Source organism: Phalacrocorax aristotelis, unplaced genomic scaffold, assembly GCF_949628215.1.
Source record: "Phalacrocorax aristotelis unplaced genomic scaffold, bGulAri2.1 scaffold_184, whole genome shotgun sequence".
NCBI classification, from domain to species: domain Eukaryota; kingdom Metazoa; phylum Chordata; class Aves; order Suliformes; family Phalacrocoracidae; genus Phalacrocorax; species Phalacrocorax aristotelis.
In genome coordinates this window covers 25,312-47,896 of record NW_027441273.1, presented here as the reverse complement: position 1 = coordinate 47,896, position 22,585 = coordinate 25,312, and the positions used below count along the sequence as shown (strand labels likewise).

The window sequence follows — 22,585 nt, the reverse complement described above, 5'->3', positions numbered from 1 at the left end:
CTTAACGTTTGATTTAATGCATTTCCTTTAACGGCAGGCTGTAGTTGGGCTCTAGATGGTATTCCTATGTGGGCGCAGGAGCTGTGGAATGGTTAAGCTGTTGCTGTGCCTCCAGGTGACTTGTTCAGTAACGCTGTTTTTCCAGGTGCAGATGGATGAGTCGTGCAGGGCAACGGAGGAGGGCCCGGGGAGCGCTGTAAGAAGATGAGTCTGTGTAGTACTGGAGGGAAGATGTGACTGATGGCTATAGGGCTCCATTATGGGTTTTACTCTTTTTTTTTTTTTTTTGTGATCCGAGGGTGCTAAGCGATGAGCCGAGCGTGATCTGGGCCCTGGAGGTGAGTCAGGCAAGGTGACCGGTGCTTGGTGGGCTGGAGTAGGTGTTCTTTTTCAGGTTATTCAGGGTTTTTTCTCCTTCTCTTCACTTTCCCATCCCAATTTGGGGCCGATTCCCTCAAACGGGGACTTCCCCCTGTGGGGCTGCTTATGCAGCCTGGGAGCTGCTGCCTGGGCACAAAAATACCTCAAACCCCTTACTCTGGGTCTGCAATGGGGGGTGAAAAAACAGAAAGAATTCTGGTGGAAAGAAAACAACTTGGGGCTTCTGGGAAAGCCAACTCCAGCTGGATTTGTGCAGCTGGAAAGGAAAAAAAGGGTGGTGGTGGGGAAGGAACAACCACCTAAAAGCACCCACCAACCATTCTCATGCACAAAACCGAAAGTGAAAATGACCATTTTTTGTAGGGTAAAAGCACAAAAAGTCCCCACAGAACTCAGTAGTTTGGAAAAGCAACCCCAATTATTACATTATGCAAAGAAGGCGGGGAAAAAAAGAAAACCAAAACAAAACCCTATCACAACCCTGATGCCACATGCCTACCAGCAGTTCCTGGGGCTTATTCTGCGGGGGTGGGGAACCCAACCTTGTTCCCCAGGTTTGCTGTGCTGCTTCTCCTCCCTCGGGCATGGGGGGGGCAGTGGCATGGACAGTAGCAAGCACCAGATGTTTTTAAGCGGTCGAGAGGAAAGGACAAATGCTCGAGACGCTTTGCTGTTTGGTGCAGAGGCAATGAACGGCGCTGCTGGGGCTGCGAGGGGGAAAGGTGCAGAGGAATAGAAGCTCTGTGGATGCAGCCAAGTTACGGTTTCTGGATGGTATTAATCGAGAAGAGTAATTCAGATAATGCTGCTGCCCAGCGACCAGAATTGGGTACTGAGCCCGGGAGCCGCGCACGCGCGGTGGCGTCCCTGTGATCCCCATTGCTCTCTCCGCAGGTAACAGCCCTGCGATGCTGCGGTGCCTGTGAGGTGATGCCGCCGTGCTCGTTGCTGCTTCCTGGTAAGGAAAGGCCTCCTCCGCTCCTGCTGCAGCGTGGTGGTGTGTTGGACACGATTCCCTGTGTCGGGTGAGGCCTAGGGCTGCCGGCGAGGTGAGCGAGCGCCTTTGGTGGGTGCAGGGGTGTCTCCTTGTGTGCCTGCACTACTGGGGCTGGTGGGATGGGAAGCTTCAAACGACCCGCCGAGGCAGGCTTCTGGTATGCTAAAGGCGAGTGGGTGAGGGCAGCCCTAGGAGTTACTTGGGAGCTGATAGAAGGGAAGAGGGAAAGGAGGAGGAGGATGATGACCTTTTCCCCCTGCCCAGGGTGCAGAAGATGGCCGACTCTCCAGCTCACCAGAGCTCCCCCTCAGCCTCCCCTGGCCCCCCTTGCCCAGTGCGCCTGCTCCCAGCTCCAGCATGAGCGAGCTAGGCTACGTGCCGAGGAAGCCTCATCTCGTAAGAGCGGTAAGACACCCATGTGTTCTCTTCAGGTGGAGGACGGCCTAGAGTCTGGAACTGCAGAAGAGGCAGGGAGGAGAGAAGGGGAAAGAAGCATGTGAACGGCTAAATTGTGCCAGCAGCGCTGAGAGCGAGAGTCGCGGTGAGTCCTGGGCCAGTGGGGCCCCGTTGCCTCTCTTGTGCGTCCTGGGCCCTCCCTGTCTCTCCCCCGGCCCCCTCTCTTTCCTTACCTGCTGCAAAATTTTATTTTTTCTTTTGGGCCCCCCCCGCACCTTCTCTCTCCATCTCGCTCTGAGTGGCTCCCTGCCTCGCCGTCTTTTTCAGTCCTCCCTCTCTCTGTCCTGTAGCCTGTGGCTCCTTTTTCTATCTCCGCCTCTCTCTGCCTGGCTCTGGCTCCGTTTTTTTTATTCCTCCTGCTCTGTCCTGTAGCCTGTCGGTATTTTGTCTTTCTCTGGCCCTCTTGGTCTGACTCCCTGTGTTACCGAAAAACGCGGTAAAATCGGAAACGACTCCTCAACGCCAATTTAGTATTAAAGAGCAGGCATTCTTTATTCACGGCGCCGGATGCACGGGGGATCGCTCCTCCTGGCGTGCGTACCTCACGCACCTTTCCCGTTCAATTTGTAGATCAAAATTTTACGTATTCATACATATTCATTATTGTCCTGTCTACTGATCGGTACAAACTTGCTCGTTCCGTATGTAAATCGCTGCGCAGGCTCGGTTGTCCTCTTCCGTTGTTCTCTTCTGAGTAGGCGGTATTACTTGGGTCGGTGGTGGTCTGTGAGTCGGTGGTCGCGATCTCCCCCTGCGTAAAGGAATTACCTTTTTACCTTCTTGGCTAGTTTTCTCAGTCCGCTCCACGAAACCGCGTTTTGTCATCCTTTTCTGACAGAAGCACATCGTCTGTTCTGTTCGCATTAACGATCGCCTAGGGACTAAAATGCAGATCGACGGATGCGCTGATTCGTACGCTCCATGTTCCCGTAATGGAACACTGTCTCTGGTTGGTTGATTTCATCGCTTTGGTTACATTTCCCCCGTATGGAAGTTCTGAAATAATAATTTTCTCAATACTTCCATCCTAGATCAATAATATTCCACTATGTCAGTTCGGCGTTTGGTTCATCTTCTCAAAGTTTTCACTTGATTGTGGTCTCCAGGGTGTATGCAGGTCCCATTTTCTACCCAAAATTTTATTAATTTGTTGAACTACCTCTGCAAAAAAATGTGGTGCTCTATCAGAGGACATTCCCGTTGGCACTCTAAATCTTGGTATTATTTCTTTCAGCAACGTTTTAACTACTACTCTAGCTTTGTTGGTGCAGCACGAGAAAGCTTCTGGCCATCTAGAAAATTTGTCAATCAGCACTAACAAATACTGCTATATCTATTTTGTCTGGGTAACTCAGAGAACTTAATTTGCTAATAATTTCCGGGAGAATTTTTTGTTTTGTTACTCCTAAAGGTGGTTTCCTTTGGTTCAGGGGATTATTTCTAGGACAGATTGGACGCTTAGCTACTATGGGTTTAACTATTCTTGTCATGCCTACACACGCTACAGATGTTTTTAAACTCAAAACCGTAGCGTCTACACCCCAATGTGTTTGCTCATGCTTTTCTTTTCAAGTTCTGTCATAACTTGTGGGGTTGTTATTATTATTACTTGTTTTTCTGGTGTTATCTACCACCTCTCTGTGTTTTGTGATGTTTCCAATTGTTCTGCTAATTGCTCATCCAATTTATTATATCTCGGTTTCAACTTTGGAATTCTGATCTGTTTTACCGGTACTAGCGCAAGGATACCTTGCTCTGCAGTCCTCTTTGCAGCTTTATCTGTCAATCGTTTGCTTATGTTTACAGCCATCTGGCCGAATTGATGAGCTTTGCAACGCTTTACCGCCACTTCTTTTGGTTTCTGCACATCTTCCGGAAGTTGGAGAATGTCGTCTTTATGCTGTATCGATGATTTTTGGGCTGATGGCAGTCCTTTCTCCTTCCCAATAGCTCCATGATCGTGGATCACACCAAATGCATGTTTGGAATCAGTCTAGATATTTATCCTTTGTCCTTCTGCCATTCGCAGAGCTCGCTTCAATGCTACCAATGCTGCTTTCTGTGCTGAGGTGTTTGCAGGCAGCACCCCTGACTCCGTTCCCTCGGCGGCGATAACGACAGCATATCCGGCCATTCGCTTCTCTTCTCGCCCAGAGCTTCTTCCATCTGTAAACAACTCCAGATCAGGATTTTCCCAGAGGTTTGTGTCTCAGGTCTGGTCTGCTGGAATAGACTTGTTCAATAGTTAGCAAGCGATCGTGTTCGAAATTGTCCGTAAGGTTTTCTGTTGTTAAAAACGTAGCAGGATTCAGTATAGCAGTAGTCTTCGATTCCACATCGTCTTGTTCTAACAGAACAACTTGATATTTCAACATTCTGCTAAGGGATAGCCAACGACCCCCCTTTTGTCCTAAAACAGTCACCGCTATGTGCGGGACACATACTGTCATCTTCTGTCCCATTGTTAACTTTGGGGCTTCCTGGATCGGCAGCGCTGTTGTTGCTACTGCCCGTAAACACCTAGGCCGTCTTTTACTCGCGTGGTCGAGTTGTTTGGAGAAGTAGCCCACAGGTCTCTTCCAGGTTCCCAGTCGCTGTGTCAGCACTCCAAGGGCTAAATGTTGTCTTTCGTGGACAAACAACTCAAAAGGTTTAGCGAAATCAGGTAGGCCTAATGCAGGGGCCATCATCGAGGCTCTTTTCAGTTCTTTGAATGCCGTTTGGCATTCGGGCGTCCGGGTTAAATATTTATCCTTTGATTCTTTCAATGCCTCATATAATGGTTTTACATAGAGTCTGTAGTTCAGAATCCAGAGCTGACGCCATTTCACTATTTTCAGAAAAGCTCTCAATTCCTTTGGGCCGCTAGGTTTGGGAATTTGACAAATAGTTTCTTTCTTTTCACTTTCTAATTGTCTTTGTCTTTGAGATATTTCAAATCCTAAATAAATGGCTGCTGCTTCTCCTATTTGGGTTTTGTTTCTGGAAACTCTGCATCTTCCTTGGCCCAGAAAATTTAAAAATTTCAAAACATTATTCTTTACTTTCTGCCACTATCAGAATGTCACCTGCATTCTGTAACAATATGCCTCTCCCTGGGTTCTGTTTTTTCTATACATTTCTATATTTCTAATTTTTTTCTTGCCAGCTGAGTCCCAAATATCGTAGGACTAATTTTAAATCCTTGTGTAAGTACGGTCCATGGTAGCTGTGTCTTTCATTCTGTGGTGGGGCTTTCCCATTCCAAAGCAAATAGGCTTTGACTTTTTATGCCTGGAGGTATGCAAAAGAAGGCATCCTTCAAATCTAGTACAGTAAACCATTTATGCTCCTCCTTTAAAAGAGGTCAGTAAAGTGTATGGATTAGCTACTACCGGATGTATGTCTTGGGCCACCTGATATATAGCCCTTAAATGGTGAACTAGCTAATACTCTTTGCCTCTAGATTTCTTTACTGGCGACACAGGAGTACTATATTCTGATTCACATTCCACTAAAAGCTCATATTCTGAAAAATTTTATAATTAACTTCTCTAATCCTTCTTGAGCCTCTCGCTTAATAGGGTATTGTTTTTGTCTTACCGGCTTGGCTCCAGGCTTTAAGGTTACTTTTACCGGCTCTGCCCACTTAGATCGCTCCGGAGCTCCGCTCGCTCAAACCAAAGGAATTACTACGTTTTCCACTTCTTCGGGAACCTGTTCCTCCCTGGAGGAATCCTGTAACACAAACGCTCTCGCCTCTGTGGCTTTTGATTCTGGTATTAGTAATTTAATCTCTCCATCTTTAAAAGTTACTTGAGCATCTAATTTACTTAATAGATCTCATCATAACAGAGGCAGTGGACATTCAGGCATATACAGAAATTGGTGAGTTGCCCATTGCTTCTCCAATTTAAACTTTAATGGCTCTGAGAGGGGCTAATTTTTCTTTGCCCTGTCGCACTAACACCACCTCCGGATTTATGATTAAATTTCTCTTTACGTGTATTCAATACCAAAGAAGTGGCTCCCGTATCTACCAAAAATTCTATTTCTTCATTCCCTAGCTTCAGTGTAACCAGGTGTTCAGCTAGGGTTGATTCCCCTGGTCTCCTTCATGCCAAGCTACTTCAAGCATTTTACCCAGATCTCTGGATTCAGGTTCTTCTAGCTTCTGAAGGTTTCTTCTCCCCCCCCCACTATCTGGGGCTGATTGTCTTATGAATATAGAGACCAACTGAATTGCTTTTTCTGGTTTTTCTGCGTTCAAATGAGTATATTTTCTGGCAGTCACCTTCAGTCTTTCCATAAAGGCTGAAGGGGACTCCTTTAATTCTTGTCTCGCTTCATAAATTTTGACCCATTTATTGCTTTTGGCATTGCGTGTCTTACTCCAAATAAAATCTCTCTCTGACATCTAGTCAACATTCCCCTGGGTCCTGGCTGATTAGGGTCCCACTCGGGATTTGTAGATGGAAAATTCTTATTAATTGTTCTCTGTAAATTCCTGTTAGCATGTGCTCCCTGCACCTGTCTTCTGGCTGTATTCAATACTATTTTCTTGTCAGTTCCATCAAGTGAAGTATCCAGTATCACAAGTAGAGCAACACTTCAAGTTCTCACCACATTTTCCTCTCTCCAAAAACATTGCCGTAGAATCCTGTGGACATACCTCACGCTGTTTCTGCCACGCTGGATGGTTCCACAGTGTAAAGAACAAATCAACATATGCCACTTCTTCCCATTTGCCTTCCCTTTTTACAAAACAACATTAATTGCAAGATGGTACGATATTGCAATGTCTCATGTTCTGGCCATTTGTGCCCACCTTCCAATTGATACGTTGGCCACCAATGATTGCAATATTCAATTAATGGTTTCCGAGTTAGTAGGTCATCACCCCCGATGTCTTTCCAGTGCTTCAAAATACATCCCAAAGGTGTTCTCTGTGGGATAGGTTTCTTACTCAGAAATGCTCCCATCTCCCAGTCAACTAGTAGTTGTGATTGTGCGCTATCGCAAATAGTAGTCAGAGGGACTCCAACCCCCGTTAGAGGTCTCACTGGAAATCCGCCACTGGGATCTGTAGCGCCCTGCTAGATATCCCTGGAGACTTCAACCCCCTGTTGAAGACCCCCCTACCCTCGGGTCCCGCTCCACAGGCTTTCGCCTAGCAGAGACTTACCAACCGAGGTACCTCTTGGCCCCAACCCTGCGTGGCTTTTGCCGCGCCTTACGGGCAGGCCCGTGGGACTCAAACCCACTATCCTATCCTATGTGGGAAGCTAACCCCACGTATTATTCTACCTAAGTTTCTTCTTAAAAGAATGCCTTGTTTACTTCAGTCCAAGGGATCTTGCTCAGAATTCTCTGGCCTGGGGATCGGAAGCTCTCCCCGAGAATTCCTTGGGGCTGGCTGCAGGTCCCACGGTCCCGCGGATCCGTCGAGATTCAAAAGCAGGGTCCCATCTGGGGTGCCAAAACTGTTACCGAAAAACGCGGTAAAATCAGAAATATCTATTCAACACAAATCTAGTATTAAAGAGCAGGCATTCTTTATTCACAGTGCCAGACGCACGGGGGATCGTTCCTCCTGGCGTGCGTACCTCACGCACCTTTCCTGTACAATTTGTAGATCAAAATTTTAGGTATTCATACATAGTCATTATTGCCCTGTCTACTGATCGGTACAAACTTGCTCGTTCCGTATGTAAATTACTGCGCAGGCTCGGTGGTGGTCCGTGAGTCGGTGGTCGCGATCTCCCCCTGCCAGAATTGCCTTTTGCCTTCTTGGCTCTTAATCTTGGCGGTCTTGGCTAGTTTTCTCAGTCCGCTCCACGAAACCGCGTTTTGTCATCCTTTTCTGACAGAAGCACGTTGTCTGTTGTTCTGTTGACGTTAACGATCGCCTAGTGACTAAAATGCAGATCGACAGACACACCGATTCGTACGCTCCATGTTCCCGTAATGGAACACCGTCTCTGGTTGGTTGATTTCATCGCTTTGGTTACACCTGTTCCTGTTGTTCAGTTTCTTCTTTTTTGGCTTTGTTTGATTCTCTCTGTGATTCTGTTTTTCTCTGCCTCGCTTTTCCCAGCTCCCCGTCCCTCACTTTGAATGCCCGTTATCCTTCAGCAGCTCACTCTCCCTTGGTTGCCATCCCCGTTTCTGAATTCCTCCTGCTTTGCCACGTAGCCCGTGACTTTTTTCTTAATCTCTCTGTCTGCCTCAACGCTCCCGCCGCGCTTTTTAATTCGTCTGCTCTGTACCCTGCTACTGTTCTTGCCTTTCTGAGTTCTTCTCTGTCCAGCTCCCTTTCCCTGTTCATGAATTCCTGTTCTTCCTGCACCCGCCGCTGTTCCCTGTGATCTCCGTCTCTCTCTGTCCAGCTCCCTGTCCCTAGGTTTTAATTCCTGCCTCTGCCCGCTGTAGCCCGTCTAGATTTTTCTCTCGGCCTCTCTCTCTGTCGCGCTCCCTCTCTCTGTGTTCTAATTCCACGTTCTCTGTCACGTAGACCCGTGCTATTTGTTTGTCCTCATCTCTCTCTGTGCAGCTCCTTGCTGCGATGTTTTATTTCTTCCCTCTCTGTCTGTCTTTGTAGCCCATTGCTGTTGTTGTGTTTTTGGTTTTTTTTTTTTTCCACTTGTTTCTTCGTTTGTCTCTGTCTGCCTCCCAGTGCCTGATCTTTAATTCCTCCTTCCCTGTTGGGCCGCTGTTCCTTTTTTCCATTCTACGTTGTGTTCTCTTTGGTCTCCTGTTCTTATTCATCGGTTCCCTCCTCGCCGCCCTGTGGCTTGTCCCCATTTTAGTGTTGCCTCTCTCTCCCTCTCTCTGGCTTCTTGCCCCTGTTTTTAAAATTCCTCCCTCTCTTCTCTCTTCCCTGTTGGCCGTGTGATCGTCAGCCTTTCTCCACCTCTTTCTGCCCAGCTCTCTGCGTCTATTCATTAATTCTTCCCTCTCTGCCCTGTAGCCTGTAGCTTTTGTCCTTTCTCCATCTTGCTGTCTCTGGCTTCCCCGTGACCCTGTTTTAGAGTTGTTTCTCTCTTCTTTCTGTACGCATTGCGATTCCTTTTGCTCCCCATCTCCCTTTGTTTTGGGTGTTGTTTTGTTGTTGTTTTTCTGGCTCCCTGTCCCTAATTCTTAATTCTCTGCCTTCTCGTGCTCTGTACCACGTAGCCCCGTGGTTTGTTTTGTGGTGTTCCCTCCCTGGCCCCTTCCCTCTGTCGTTGGCTGTCTCGGCTCCCTGTCCCCGTGGCTTCATTCTTCCCTTTCTGCCCTGTTCTTGTCGCTTATCTTGTCTGTCTCCATCTCGCTCGGTCCAGCTTCCTGCCCCTATTCTTCTTTCCTCCCTCGCTGTCGTGCTGCCTGCCCCAGGTTCTTTGTGCGTCTCCAGCCTGCTCCTCTTCCTTCTTTGTTGGTCTGTGTCCTGCTCTTCCCTCTTTCTGCTGCCTCTCTTCCCCTCTCTCTGCTGCTTTTATCTCCACCTCCGTCAGGCTCCCTGTCCTTCTCTGGCCGTCCTGTTCCCTGCCTCGTGCCTTCTCACTACACGCACACACGTCCCCCCCGCCCCGTCCAGCCGGATGCCGCTCTTCTCTTCTCTCTTCCTACTGTCCCGTGCCCTGCTCCTCACCTTTGGTGGCCTCCCCCTCTGCCCAGCAGCCCGTCGCTCCAGGAGCCAGGCGACGGACGGTCCGTTCCCTGCCAAATCAGGACAAGCGCGTGCCGTGGCTTAGCCCCAGCTGGCAACTCTGCACCAGGGAGCTGCTTGCTCGCTCCACCCTCAGTGGGCTGGGGGAGAGAGCTGGAAGGGTAAGAGTGAGAAAAATCATGGGTTGAGATCAAGACTGTTTAATAGGTAAAGCAAAAGCTGTGCGTGGAAGCAAAGCAAGGAATTAATTCACTCCTCCTTTTCGGCGGGCAGGTGTTGAGCTGTTTCTGGGAAAGCAGGGCTGTCATGTGTAACGGTTACTTAGGGAGAGAAATGCCGTAGCCCCTGCCCCCCCCCCCTCCCCCAAGGACTCCCCCTTCTTCCCCCAGCTGCGTGTGCTGAGCATGGTGTCAAATGGTATGGAATATCCCTTTGGTCAGTTAGCTGGGAAAGCTTTCCCAGCTGTGTCCTCTCCCAGCCTACTTGCTGGTGGGGCACTGAGAGAACCAGAAGAGGCTCTGACTGTGGAAGCAGTGCTCAGCAAGAACGAAAACATCTCTACATTATTAACGGTGTTTTGAGCATAAATCCAAAACGTATCCCTTCCTAGCTACTGTGGAGAAAATGAGCACTATCGCAGCCAACACCAGCTCCGTGCGGCTGCGGCAACGGCGGCCGAGGTGGCCTTGGGGCAGGGGGAGCGTTGGGGACCCTGAGCCACGAATGGCTCCAGGGACTTGTTACGCGTGTGCGCCTGCACAGACACCTGCCCTCTCCTTTGCCCTCAGGGCTGCGTTTGCGCTGCCTTTGCGTGGGGCAAGGGGCTGTGATGGAGCCCAGGGGAGGAGGTGGTGCACTGTGGGGGTGAGGGGAGGGGGCCCCCCGTTGCTGCTGCGCCTCAGCTGTGGGCGGGGTCTGGATGGAGGAGCCCCAGGTGCGGGCGGTGGGGCTGACGGTGCCGGCTCCTCCCTGGAAAAGGGGTGGTGCCCGGCTCCGGGGGGCCAGTGTGAGCCGAGGGCGGAGCGGAGCGGAGCTGTGGCCGAGCGTCAGCGGGCTGCGACTGTAGCGAGGGAGGAGGTGAGCGGGGGCTGGGTGGTGGAGCGCTGCGTCCCGGGTCAAGCCCCGAGGAGGGCTGCGGCGGGGCAGCGCCGGGTCGGAGCGGGCGGTGGGGAGAGCGAGGCTGTGCTGAGGGCTCGGTGGGGCTTCCGGGTGCATCGGCGGGAGGGACGGTGGCCCGTAGGGTCCGAGAGCGGGGAGGGCGGGCTGGCGGCGTGCCGGGAGCTGTGGTGGTGCGCCTGCCGGGTGGCCGTGCGGCCGTGTTGTGGCGCAGAGCATGCCGGGAGGTGTAGTCCTTGTGGGGCGCGGCTGCCGGGCGGCCGTGTTGTGGCGCAGAGCATGCCGGGAGGTGTAGTCCTTGCGGCGAGCGGCTGCCGGGCGGCCGTGTTGTGCCGCAGAGCATGCCGGGAGGTGTAGTCCAGGCGCAGTGGCTGCCGGCGCTGTCACGTGGTTCGCCGGGGCGTGGCGGGAGGCGCGGTCTTCCGGCGCTCGGGTGCCGGGCGGCCGTGCCGCGTACGGTAGGCGCGGTGTATTTTTGGGGTTGGATTCGTGTTGATTTCTGGGGGCTTCCGGGTGCGGCCGCTCCCCGAGAAGCGGTGAGTTCCCCGGGAGCTGACAGAAGGGAAGAGGGAAAGGAGGAGGACCTTTTCCCCGTGCCCAGGGCGCAGATGATGGCCGCCTCCCCGGCTCGCCGGAGCTCCCGCTCAGCCTCCCCTGGCCCCCCCTTGCCCCGTGTGCCTGCCCCCAGCCCCGGCACCTCCCCTGAAGCGTGCTGCGTAGCCCTTGGCCGCCCCCAGGCCCTGTCGTGAAGGCAGCGAGCCGGCCCTCAAGCGCACTGGATTCCCCCTCGGCGCAGGGGCCCGTAGCAGTAGCGCGGGGAAGGGGCGCTGTGTCCGGAAGCCCCTGCGCAAGGAGGGGCTTTGGTCAGGGTCGATCGACGGTAATGACGGTCGCTGTTTCTTCTTTCCCTCTCCCAGAGACCGTGCTGAGGACGTGGTTGTCTGTCCTTCCCCCGGGGATGCCGTTGACTGCGGCCGTCTCAGGCTTGCGTGGCTTCTCTCTGCCCGGCTTTGCCATCCTCGCAGCACCGGGGCGAAAAGGGACACACAGAGCCCTTCCCGGCTGTGGAGAGGAGCTGCCTCGGCTGAAGCTGGAGACGCCAACGAAAGGTAAAGCAGAAGAAACTGAAGGCGCTCTGGCTGCCAGCTGCCTTCCTGCTGCAGGCAAGAGAGAGCCTGTCCCTGCAGGTGAGGGAGGAAGGATCCCCCTTCATAGTCCGCAGCGGGCCAGGCCACCAACGTGCACCGCAGGGTCCGTACGCGTAACCCGGAGTTGGGTACGGGCGTGTAGTGCACGAGCGAGCTAGGCTACGTGCCGAGGAAGCCTCGTCTCGTAAGAGCGGTAAGACACCCACGTATCCTCTTCAGGTGGAGGTCGGCCTAGAGTCTGGAGCTGCAGAAGAGGCAGGGAGGAGAGGAGGGGAAAGAAGCATCTGAACGGCTAAATTGTGCCAGCAGCGCTGAGAGCGAGAGTCGCGGTGAGTCCTGGGCCAGTGGGGCCCCGTTGCCTCTCTTGTGCGTCCTGGGCCCTCCCTGTCTCTCCCCCGGCCCCCTCTCTTTCCTTACCTGCTGCAAAATTTTATTTTTTCTTTTGGGCCCCCCCCGCACCTTCTCTCTCCATCTCGCTCTGAGTGGCTCCCTGCCTCGCCGTCTTTTTCAGTCCTCCCTCTCTCTGTCCTGTAGCCTGTGGCTCCTTTTTCTATCTCCGCCTCTCTCTGCCTGGCTCTGGCTCCGTTTTTTTATTCCTCCTGCTCTGTCCTGTAGCCTGTCGGTATTTTGTCTTTCTCTGGCCCTCTTGGTCTGACTCCCTGTGTTACCGAAAAACGCGGTAAAATCGGAAACGACTCCTCAACGCCAATTTAGTATTAAAGAGCAGGCATTCTTTATTCACGGCGCCGGATGCACGGGGGATCGCTCCTCCTGGCGTGCGTACCTCACGCACCTTTCCCGTTCAATTTGTAGATCAAAATTTTACGTATTCATACGTATTCGTTATTGTCCTGTCTACTGATCGGTACAAACTTGCTCGTTCCGTATGTAAATCGCTGCGCAGGCTCGGTTGTCCTCTTCCGTTGTTCTCTTCTGAGTAGGCGGTATTACTTGGGTCGGTGGTGGTCTGTGAGTCGGTGGTCGCGATCTCCCCCTGCGTAAAGGAATTACCTTTTTACCTTCTTGGCTAGTTTTCTCAGTCCGCTCCACGAAACCGCGTTTTGTCATCCTTTTCTGACAGAAGCACATCGTCTGTTCTGTTCGCATTAACGATCGCCTAGGGACTAAAATGCAGATCGACGGATGCGCTGATTCGTACGCTCCATGTTCCCGTAATGGAACACTGTCTCTGGTTGGTTGATTTCATCGCTTTGGTTACATTTCCCCCGTATGGAAGTTCTGAAATAATAATTTTCTCAATACTTCCATCCTAGATCAATAATATTCCACTATGTCAGTTCGGCGTTTGGTTCATCTTCTCAAAGTTTTCACTTGATTGTGGTCTCCAGGGTGTATGCAGGTCCCATTTTCTACCCAAAATTTTATTAATTTGTTGAACTACCTCTGCAAAAAAATGTGGTGCTCTATCAGAGGACATTCCCGTTGGCACTCTAAATCTTGGTATTATTTCTTTCAGCAACGTTTTAACTACTACTCTAGCTTTGTTGGTGCAGCACGAGAAAGCTTCTGGCCATCTAGAAAATTTGTCAATCAGCACTAACAAATACTGCTATATCTATTTTGTCTGGGTAACTCAGAGAACTTAATTTGCTAATAATTTCCGGGAGAATTTTTTGTTTTGTTACTCCTAAAGGTGGTTTCCTTTGGTTCAGGGGATTATTTCTAGGACAGATTGGACGCTTAGCTACTATGGGTTTAACTATTCTTGTCATGCCTACACACGCTACAGATGTTTTTAAACTCAAAACCGTAGCGTCTACACCCCAATGTGTTTGCTCATGCTTTTCTTTTCAAGTTCTGTCATAACTTGTGGGGTTGTTATTATTATTACTTGTTTTTCTGGTGTTATCTACCACCTCTCTGTGTTTTGTGATGTTTCCAATTGTTCTGCTAATTGCTCATCCAATTTATTATATCTCGGTTTCAACTTTGGAATTCTGATCTGTTTTACCGGTACTAGCGCAAGGATACCTTGCTCTGCAGTCCTCTTTGCAGCTTTATCTGTCAATCGTTTGCTTATGTTTACAGCCATCTGGCCGAATTGATGAGCTTTGCAACGCTTTACCGCCACTTCTTTTGGTTTCTGCACATCTTCCGGAAGTTGGAGAATGTCGTCTTTATGCTGTATCGATGATTTTTGGGCTGATGGCAGTCCTTTCTCCTTCCCAATAGCTCCATGATCGTGGATCACACCAAATGCATGTTTGGAATCAGTCTAGATATTTATCCTTTGTCCTTCTGCCATTCGCAGAGCTCGCTTCAATGCTACCAATGCTGCTTTCTGTGCTGAGGTGTTTGCAGGCAGCACCCCTGACTCCGTTCCCTCGGCGGTGATAACGACAGCATATCCGGCCATTCGCTTCTCTTCTCGCCCAGAGCTTCTTCCATCTGTAAACAACTCCAGATCAGGATTTTCCCAGAGGTTTGTGTCTCAGGTCTGGTCTGCTGGAATAGACTTGTTCAATAGTTAGCAAGCGATCGTGTTCGAAATTGTCCGTAAGGTTTTCTGTTGTTAAAAACGTAGCAGGATTCAGTATAGCAGTAGTCTTCGATTCCACATCGTCTTGTTCTAACAGAACAACTTGATATTTCAACATTCTGCTAAGGGATAGCCAACGACCCCCCTTTTGTCCTAAAACAGTCACCGCTATGTGCGGGACACATACTGTCATCTTCTGTCCCATTGTTAACTTTGGGGCTTCCTGGATCGGCAGCGCTGTTGTTGCTACTGCCCGTAAACACCTAGGCCGTCTTTTACTCGCGTGGTCGAGTTGTTTGGAGAAGTAGCCCACAGGTCTCTTCCAGGTTCCCAGTCGCTGTGTCAGCACTCCAAGGGCTAAATGTTGTCTTTCGTGGACAAACAACTCAAAAGGTTTAGCGAAATCAGGTAGGCCTAATGCAGGGGCCATCATCGAGGCTCTTTTCAGTTCTTTGAATGCCGTTTGGCATTCGGGCGTCCGGGTTAAATATTTATCCTTTGATTCTTTCAATGCCTCATATAATGGTTTTACATAGAGTCTGTAGTTCAGAATCCAGAGCTGACGCCATTTCACTATTTTCAGAAAAGCTCTCAATTCCTTTGGGCCGCTAGGTTTGGGAATTTGACAAATAGTTTCTTTCTTTTCACTTTCTAATTGTCTTTGTCTTTGAGATATTTCAAATCCTAAATAAATGGCTGCTGCTTCTCCTATTTGGGTTTTGTTTCTGGAAACTCTGCATCTTCCTTGGCCCAGAAAATTTAAAAATTTCAAAACATTATTCTTTACTTTCTGCCACTATCAGAATGTCACCTGCATTCTGTAACAATATGCCTCTCCCTGGGTTCTGTTTTTTCTATACATTTCTATATTTCTAATTTTTTTCTTGCCAGCTGAGTCCCAAATATCGTAGGACTAATTTTAAATCCTTGTGTAAGTACGGTCCATGGTAGCTGTGTCTTTCATTCTGTGGTGGGGCTTTCCCATTCCAAAGCAAATAGGCTTTGACTTTTTATGCCTGGAGGTATGCAAAAGAAGGCATCCTTCAAATCTAGTACAGTAAACCATTTATGCTCCTCCTTTAAAAGAGGTCAGTAAAGTGTATGGATTAGCTACTACCGGATGTATGTCTTGGGCCACCTGATATATAGCCCTTAAATGGTGAACTAGCTAATACTCTTTGCCTCTAGATTTCTTTACTGGCGACACAGGAGTACTATATTCTGATTCACATTCCACTAAAAGCTCATATTCTGAAAAATTTTATAATTAACTTCTCTAATCCTTCTTGAGCCTCTCGCTTAATAGGGTATTGTTTTTGTCTTACCGGCTTGGCTCCAGGCTTTAAGGTTACTTTTACCGGCTCTGCCCACTTAGATCGCTCCGGAGCTCCGCTCGCTCAAACCAAAGGAATTACTACGTTTTCCACTTCTTCGGGAACCTGTTCCTCCCTGGAGGAATCCTGTAACACAAACGCTCTCGCCTCTGTGGCTTTTGATTCTGGTATTAGTAATTTAATCTCTCCATCTTTAAAAGTTACTTGAGCATCTAATTTACTTAATAGATCTCATCATAACAGAGGCAGTGGACATTCAGGCATATACAGAAATTGGTGAGTTGCCCATTGCTTCTCCAATTTAAACTTTAATGGCTCTGAGAGGGGCTAATTTTTCTTTGCCCTGTCGCACTAACACCACCTCCGGATTTATGATTAAATTTCTCTTTACGTGTATTCAATACCAAAGAAGTGGCTCCCGTATCTACCAAAAATTCTATTTCTTCATTCCCTAGCTTCAGTGTAACCAGGTGTTCAGCTAGGGTTGATTCCCCTGGTCTCCTTCATGCCAAGCTACTTCAAGCATTTTACCCAGATCTCTGGATTCAGGTTCTTCTAGCTTCTGAAGGTTTCTTCTCCCCCCCCCACTATCTGGGGCTGATTGTCTTATGAATATAGAGACCAACTGAATTGCTTTTTCTGGTTTTTCTGCGTTCAAATGAGTATATTTTCTGGCAGTCACCTTCAGTCTTTCCATAAAGGCTGAAGGGGACTCCTTTAATTCTTGTCTCGCTTCATAAATTTTGACCCATTTATTGCTTTTGGCATTGCGTGTCTTACTCCAAATAAAATCTCTCTCTGACATCTAGTCAACATTCCCCTGGGTCCTGGCTGATTAGGGTCCCACTCGGGATTTGTAGATGGAAAATTCTTATTAATTGTTCTCTGTAAATTCCTGTTAGCATGTGCTCCCTGCACCTGTCTTCTGGCTGTATTCAATACTATTTTCTTGTCAGTTCCATCAAGTGAAGTATCCAGTATCACAAGTAGAGCAACACTTCAAGTTCTCACCACATTTTCCTCTCTCCAAAAACATTGCCGTAGAATCCTGTGGACATACCTCACGCTGTTTCTGCCACGCTGGATGGTTCCACAGTGTAAAGAACAAATCAACATATGCCACTTCTTCCCATTTGCCTTCCCTTTTTACAAAACAACATTAATTGCAAGATGGTACGATATTGCAATGTCTCATGTTCTGGCCATTTGTGCCCACCTTCCAATTGATACGTTGGCCACCAATGATTGCAATATTCAATTAATGGTTTCCGAGTTAGTAGGTCATCACCCCCGATGTCTTTCCAGTGCTTCAAAATACATCCCAAAGGTGTTCTCTGTGGGATAGGTTTCTTACTCAGAAATGCTCCCATCTCCCAGTCAACTAGTAGTTGTGATTGTGCGCTATCGCAAATAGTAGTCAGAGGGACTCCAACCCCCGTTAGAGGTCTCACTGGAAATCCGCCACTGGGATCTGTAGCGCCCTGCTAGATATCCCTGGAGACTTCAACCCCCTGTTGAAGACCCCCCTACCCTCGGGTCCCGCTCCACAGGCTTTCGCCTAGCAGAGACTTACCAACCGAGGTACCTCTTGGCCCCAACCCTGCGTGGCTTTTGCCGCGCCTTACGGGCAGGCCCGTGGGACTCAAACCCACTATCCTATCCTATGTGGGAAGCTAACCCCACGTATTATTCTACCTAAGTTTCTTCTTAAAAGAATGCCTTGTTTACTTCAGTCCAAGGGATCTTGCTCAGAATTCTCTGGCCTGGGGATCGGAAGCTCTCCCCGAGAATTCCTTGGGGCTGGCTGCAGGTCCCACGGTCCCGCGGATCCGTCGAGATTCAAAAGCAGGGTCCCATCTGGGGTGCCAAAACTGTTACCGAAAAACGCGGTAAAATCAGAAATATCTATTCAACACAAATCTAGTATTAAAGAGCAGGCATTCTTTATTCACAGCGCCAGACGCACGGGGGATCGCTCCTCCTGGCGTGCGTACCTCACGCACCTTTCCCGTACAATTTGTAGATCAAAATTTTAGGTATTCATACATAGTCATTATTGCCCTGTCTACTGATCGGTACAAACTTGCTCGTTCCGTATGTAAATTACTGCGCAGGCTCGGTGGTGGTCCGTGAGTCGGTGGTCGCGATCTCCCCCTGCCAGAATTGCCTTTTGCCTTCTTGGCTCTTAATCTTGGCGGTCTTGGCTAGTTTTCTCAGTCCGCTCCACGAAACCGCGTTTTGTCATCCTTTTCTGACAGAAGCACGTTGTCTGTTGTTCTGTTGACGTTAACGATCGCCTAGGGACTAAAATGCAGATCGACAGACACACCGATTCGTACGCTCCATGTTCCCGTAATGGAACACCGTCTCTGGTTGGTTGATTTCATCGCTTTGGTTAAACCTGTTCCTGTTGTTCAGTTTCTTCTTTTTTGGCTTTGTGTGATTCTCTCTGTGATTCTGTTTTTCTCTGCCTCGCTTTTCCCAGCTCCCCGTCCCTCACTTTGAATACCCGTTGTCCTTCACCAGCTCACTCTCCCTTGGTTGCCATCCCCGTTTCTGAATTCCTCCTGCTTTGCCACGTAGCCCGTGACTTTTTTCTTAATCTCTCTCTGTCTGCCTCAACGCTCCCCCCGCGCTTTTTCATTCGTCTGCTCTGCTCTGCACCCTGCTACTGTTCTTGCCTTTCTGAGTTCTTCTCTGTCGAGCTCCCTTTCCCTATTTGTGGATTCCTGTTCTTCCTGCAGCCACCGCTGTTCCCTGTGACCTCCGTCTCTCTCTGTCCAGCTCCCTGTCCCTAGGTTTTAATCCCTGCCTCTGCCCGCTGTAGCCCGTCTAGGTTTTTCTCTCGGCCTCTCTCTCTGTCCGGCTCCCTCTCTCTGTGTTCTAATTCCACGTTCTCTGTCACGTAGACCCGTGCTATTTGTTTGTCCTCATCTCTCTCTGTCCAGCTCCTTGCTGCGATGTTTTATTTCTTCCCTCTCTGTCTGTCTTTGTAGCCCGTTGCCGTTGTTGGTTTTTTTTTTTTTTTCCCCCACTTGTTTCTTCATGTGTCTCTGTCTGCCTCCCAGTGCCTGATCTTTAATTCCTCCTTCCCTGTAGGCCGCTGTTCCTTTTTTCCATTCTACATTGTGTTCTCTTTGGTCTGCTGTTCTTATTCATCGATTCCCTCCTCGCTGCCCTGTGGCTTGTCCCCATTTATTGTTGCCTCTCTCTCCCTCTCTCTGGCTTCTTGCCCCTGTTTTTAAAATTCCTCCCTCTCTTCTCTCTTCCCTGTTGGCCGTGTGATCTTCAGCCTTTCTCCACCTCTTTCTGCCCAGCTCTCTGCGTCTATTCATTAATTCTTCCCTCTCTGCCCTGTAGCCTGTAGCTTTTGTCCTTTCTCCATCTTGCTGTCTCTGGCTTCCCCGTGACCCTCTCTTAGAATTGTTTCTCTCTTCTCTCTGTACGCATTGCGATTCCTTTTGCTCTCCATCTCCCTTTGTTTTGGTGTTTTTTTTGTTGTTTTTCTGGCTCCCTGTCCCTAATTCTTAATTCTCTGCCTTCTCGTGCTCTGTACCACGTAGCCCCGTGGTTTGTTTTGTGGTGTTCCCTCCCTGGCCCCTTCCCTCTGTCGTTGGCTGTCTCGGCTCCCTGTCCCCGTGGCTTCATTCTTCCCTTTCTGCCCTGTTCTTGTCGCTTATCTTGTCTTTCTCCATCGCGCTCGGTCCAGCTTCCTGCCCCTATTCTTCTTTCCTCCCTCGCTGTCGTGCTGCCTGCCCCAGGTTCTTTGTGCGTCTCCAGCCTGCTCCTCTTCCTTCTTTGTTGGTCTGTGTCCTGCTCTTCCCTCTTTCTGCTGCCTCTCTTCCCCTCTCTCTGCTGCTTTTATCTCCACCTCCGTCAGGCTCCCTGTCCTTCTCTGGCCGTCCTGTTCCCTGCCTCGTGCCTTCTCACTACACGCACACACGTCCCCCCCGCCCCGTCCAGCCGGATGCCGCTCTTCTCTTCTCTCTTCCTACTGTCCCGTGCCCTGCTCCTCACCTTTGGTGGCCTCCCCCTCTGCCCAGCAGCCCGTCGCTCCAGGAGCCAGGCGACGGACGGTCCGTTCCCTGCCAAATCAGGACAAGCGCGTGCCGTGGCTTAGCCCCAGCTGGCAACTCTGCACCAGGGAGCTGCTTGCTCGCTCCACCCTCAGTGGGCTGGGGGAGAGAGCTGGAAGGGTAAGAGTGAGAAAAATCATGGGTTGAGATCAAGACTGTTTAATAGGTAAAGCAAAAGCTGTGCGTGGAAGCAAAGCAAGGAATTAATTCACTCCTCCTTTTCGGCGGGCAGGTGTTGAGCTGTTTCTGGGAAAGCAGGGCTGTCATGTGTAACGGTTACTTAGGGAGAGAAATGCCGTAGCCCCTGCCCCCCCCCCCTCCCCCAAGGACTCCCCCTTCTTCCCCCAGCTGCGTGTGCTGAGCATGGTGTCAAATGGTATGGAATATCCCTTTGGTCAGTTAGCTGGGAAAGCTTTCCCAGCTGTGTCCTCTCCCAGCCTACTTGCTGGTGGGGCACTGAGAGAACCAGAAGAGGCTCTGACTGTGGAAGCAGTGCTCAGCAAGAACGAAAACATCTCTACATTATTAACGGTGTTTTGAGCATAAATCCAAAACGTATCCCTTCCTAGCTACTGTGGAGAAAATGAGCACTATCGCAGCCAACACCAGCTCCGTGCGGCTGCGGCAACGGCGGCCGAGGTGGCCTTGGGGCAGGGGGAGCGTTGGGGACCCTGAGCCACGAATGGCTCCAGGGACTTGTTACGCGTGTGCGCCTGCACAGACACCTGCCCTCTCCTTTGCCCTCAGGGCTGCGTTTGCGCTGCCTTTGCGTGGGGCAAGGGGCTGTGATGGAGCCCAGGGGAGGAGGTGGTGCACTGTGGGGGTGAGGGGAGGGGGCCCCCCGTTGCTGCTGCGCCTCAGCTGTGGGCGGGGTCTGGATGGAGGAGCCCCAGGTGCGGGCGGTGGGGCTGACGGTGCCGGCTCCTCCCTGGAAAAGGGGTGGTGCCCGGCTCCGGGGGGCCAGTGTGAGCCGAGGGCGGAGCGGAGCGGAGCTGTGGCCGAGCGTCAGCGGGCTGCGACTGTAGCGAGGGAGGAGGTGAGCGGGGGCTGGGTGGTGGAGCGCTGCGTCCCGGGTCAAGCCCCGAGGAGGGCTGCGGCGGGGCAGCGCCGGGTCGGAGCGGGCGGTGGGGAGAGCGAGGCTGTGCTGAGGGCTCGGTGGGGCTTCCGGGTGCATCGGCGGGAGGGACGGTGGCCCGTAGGGTCCGAGAGCGGGGAGGGCGGGCTGGCGGCGTGCCGGGAGCTGTGGTGGTGCGCCTGCCGGGTGGCCGTGCGGCCGTGTTGTGGCGCAGAGCATGCCGGGAGGTGTAGTCCTTGTGGGGCGCGGCTGCCGGGCGGCCGTGTTGTGGCGCAGAGCATGCCGGGAGGTGTAGTCCTTGCGGCGAGCGGCTGCCGGGCGGCCGTGTTGTGCCGCAGAGCATGCCGGGAGGTGTAGTCCAGGCGCAGTGGCTGCCGGCGCTGTCACGTGGTTCGCCGGGGCGTGGCGGGAGGCGCGGTCTTCCGGCGCTCGGGTGCCGGGCGGCCGTGCCGCGTACGGTAGGCGCGGTGTATTTTTGGGGTTGGATTCGTGTTGATTTCTGGGGGCTTCCGGGTGCGGCCGCTCCCCGAGAAGCGGTGAGTTCCCCGGGAGCTGACAGAAGGGAAGAGGGAAAGGAGGAGGACCTTTTCCCCGTGCCCAGGGCGCAGATGATGGCCGCCTCCCCGGCTCGCCGGAGCTCCCGCTCAGCCTCCCCTGGCCCCCCCTTGCCCCGTGTGCCTGCCCCCAGCCCCGGCACCTCCCCTGAAGCGTGCTGCGTAGCCCTTGGCCGCCCCCAGGCCCTGTCGTGAAGGCAGCGAGCCGGCCCTCAAGCGCACTGGATTCCCCCTCGGCGCAGGGGCCCGTAGCAGTAGCGCGGGGAAGGGGCGGTGTGTCCGGAAGCCCCTGCGCAAGGAGGGGCTTTGGTCAGGGTCGATCGACGGTAATGACGGTCGCTGTTTCTTCTTTCCCTCTCCCAGAGACCGTGCTGAGGACGTGGTTGTCTGTCCTTCCCCGGGGACGCCGTCGACTGCGGCCGTCTCAGGCTTGCGTGGCTTCTCTCTGCCCGGCTTTGCCATCCTCGCAGCACCGGGGCGAAAAGGGACACACAGAGCCCTTCCCGGCTGTGGAGAGGAGCTGCCTCGGCTGAAGCTGGAGACGCCAACGAAAGGTAAAGCAGAAGAAACTGAAGGCGCTCTGGCTGCCAGCTGCCTTCCTGCTGCAGGCAAGAGAGAGCCTGTCCCTGCAGGTGAGGGAGGAAGGATCCCCCTTCATAGTCCGCAGCGGGCCAGGCCACCAACGTGCACCGCAGGGTCCGTACGCGTAACCCGGAGTTGGGTACGGGCGTGTAGTGCACGAGCGAGCTAGGCTACGTGCCGAGGAAGCCTCGTCTCGTAAGAGCGGTAAGACACCCACGTATCCTCTTTAGGTGGAGGTCGGCCTAGAGTCTGGAGCTGCAGAAGAGGCAGGGAGGAGAGGAGGGGAAAGAAGCATGTGAACGGCTAAATTGTGCCAGCAGCGCTGAGAGCGAGAGTCGCGGTGAGTCCTGGGCCAGTGGGGCCCCGTTGCCTCTCTTGTGCGTCCTGGGCCCTCCCTGTCTCTCCCCCGGCCCCCTCTCTTTCCTTACCTGCTGCAAAATTTTATTTTTTCTTTTGGGCCCCCCCCGCACCTTCTCTCTCCATCTCGCTCTGAGTGGCTCCCTGCCTCGCCGTCTTTTTCAGTCCTCCCTCTCTCTGTCCTGTAGCCTGTGGCTCCTTTTTCTATCTCCGCCTCTCTCTGCCTGGCTCTGGCTCCGTTTTTTTATTCCTCCTGCTCTGTCCTGTAGCCTGTCGGTATTTTGTCTTTCTCTGGCCCTCTTGGTCTGACTCCCTGTGTTACCGAAAAACGCGGTAAAATCGGAAACGACTCCTCAACGCCAATTTAGTATTAAAGAGCAGG

At 51.6% G+C, this 22,585-nt stretch overlaps 1 long non-coding RNA gene across 1 annotated transcript; it reads left to right on the top strand.

The window, feature by feature from the left end:
* The first annotated feature begins 11,011 nt into the window (after positions 1-11,011).
* LOC142051227 (uncharacterized) lies at positions 11,012-22,291 on the top strand. The gene is made up of 3 exons (XR_012658359.1): positions 11,012-11,113; positions 11,495-12,054; positions 21,628-22,291. It is a non-coding gene; the product is annotated as an uncharacterized LOC142051227 (long non-coding RNA).
* The last annotated feature ends 294 nt before the right edge of the window (positions 22,292-22,585 follow it).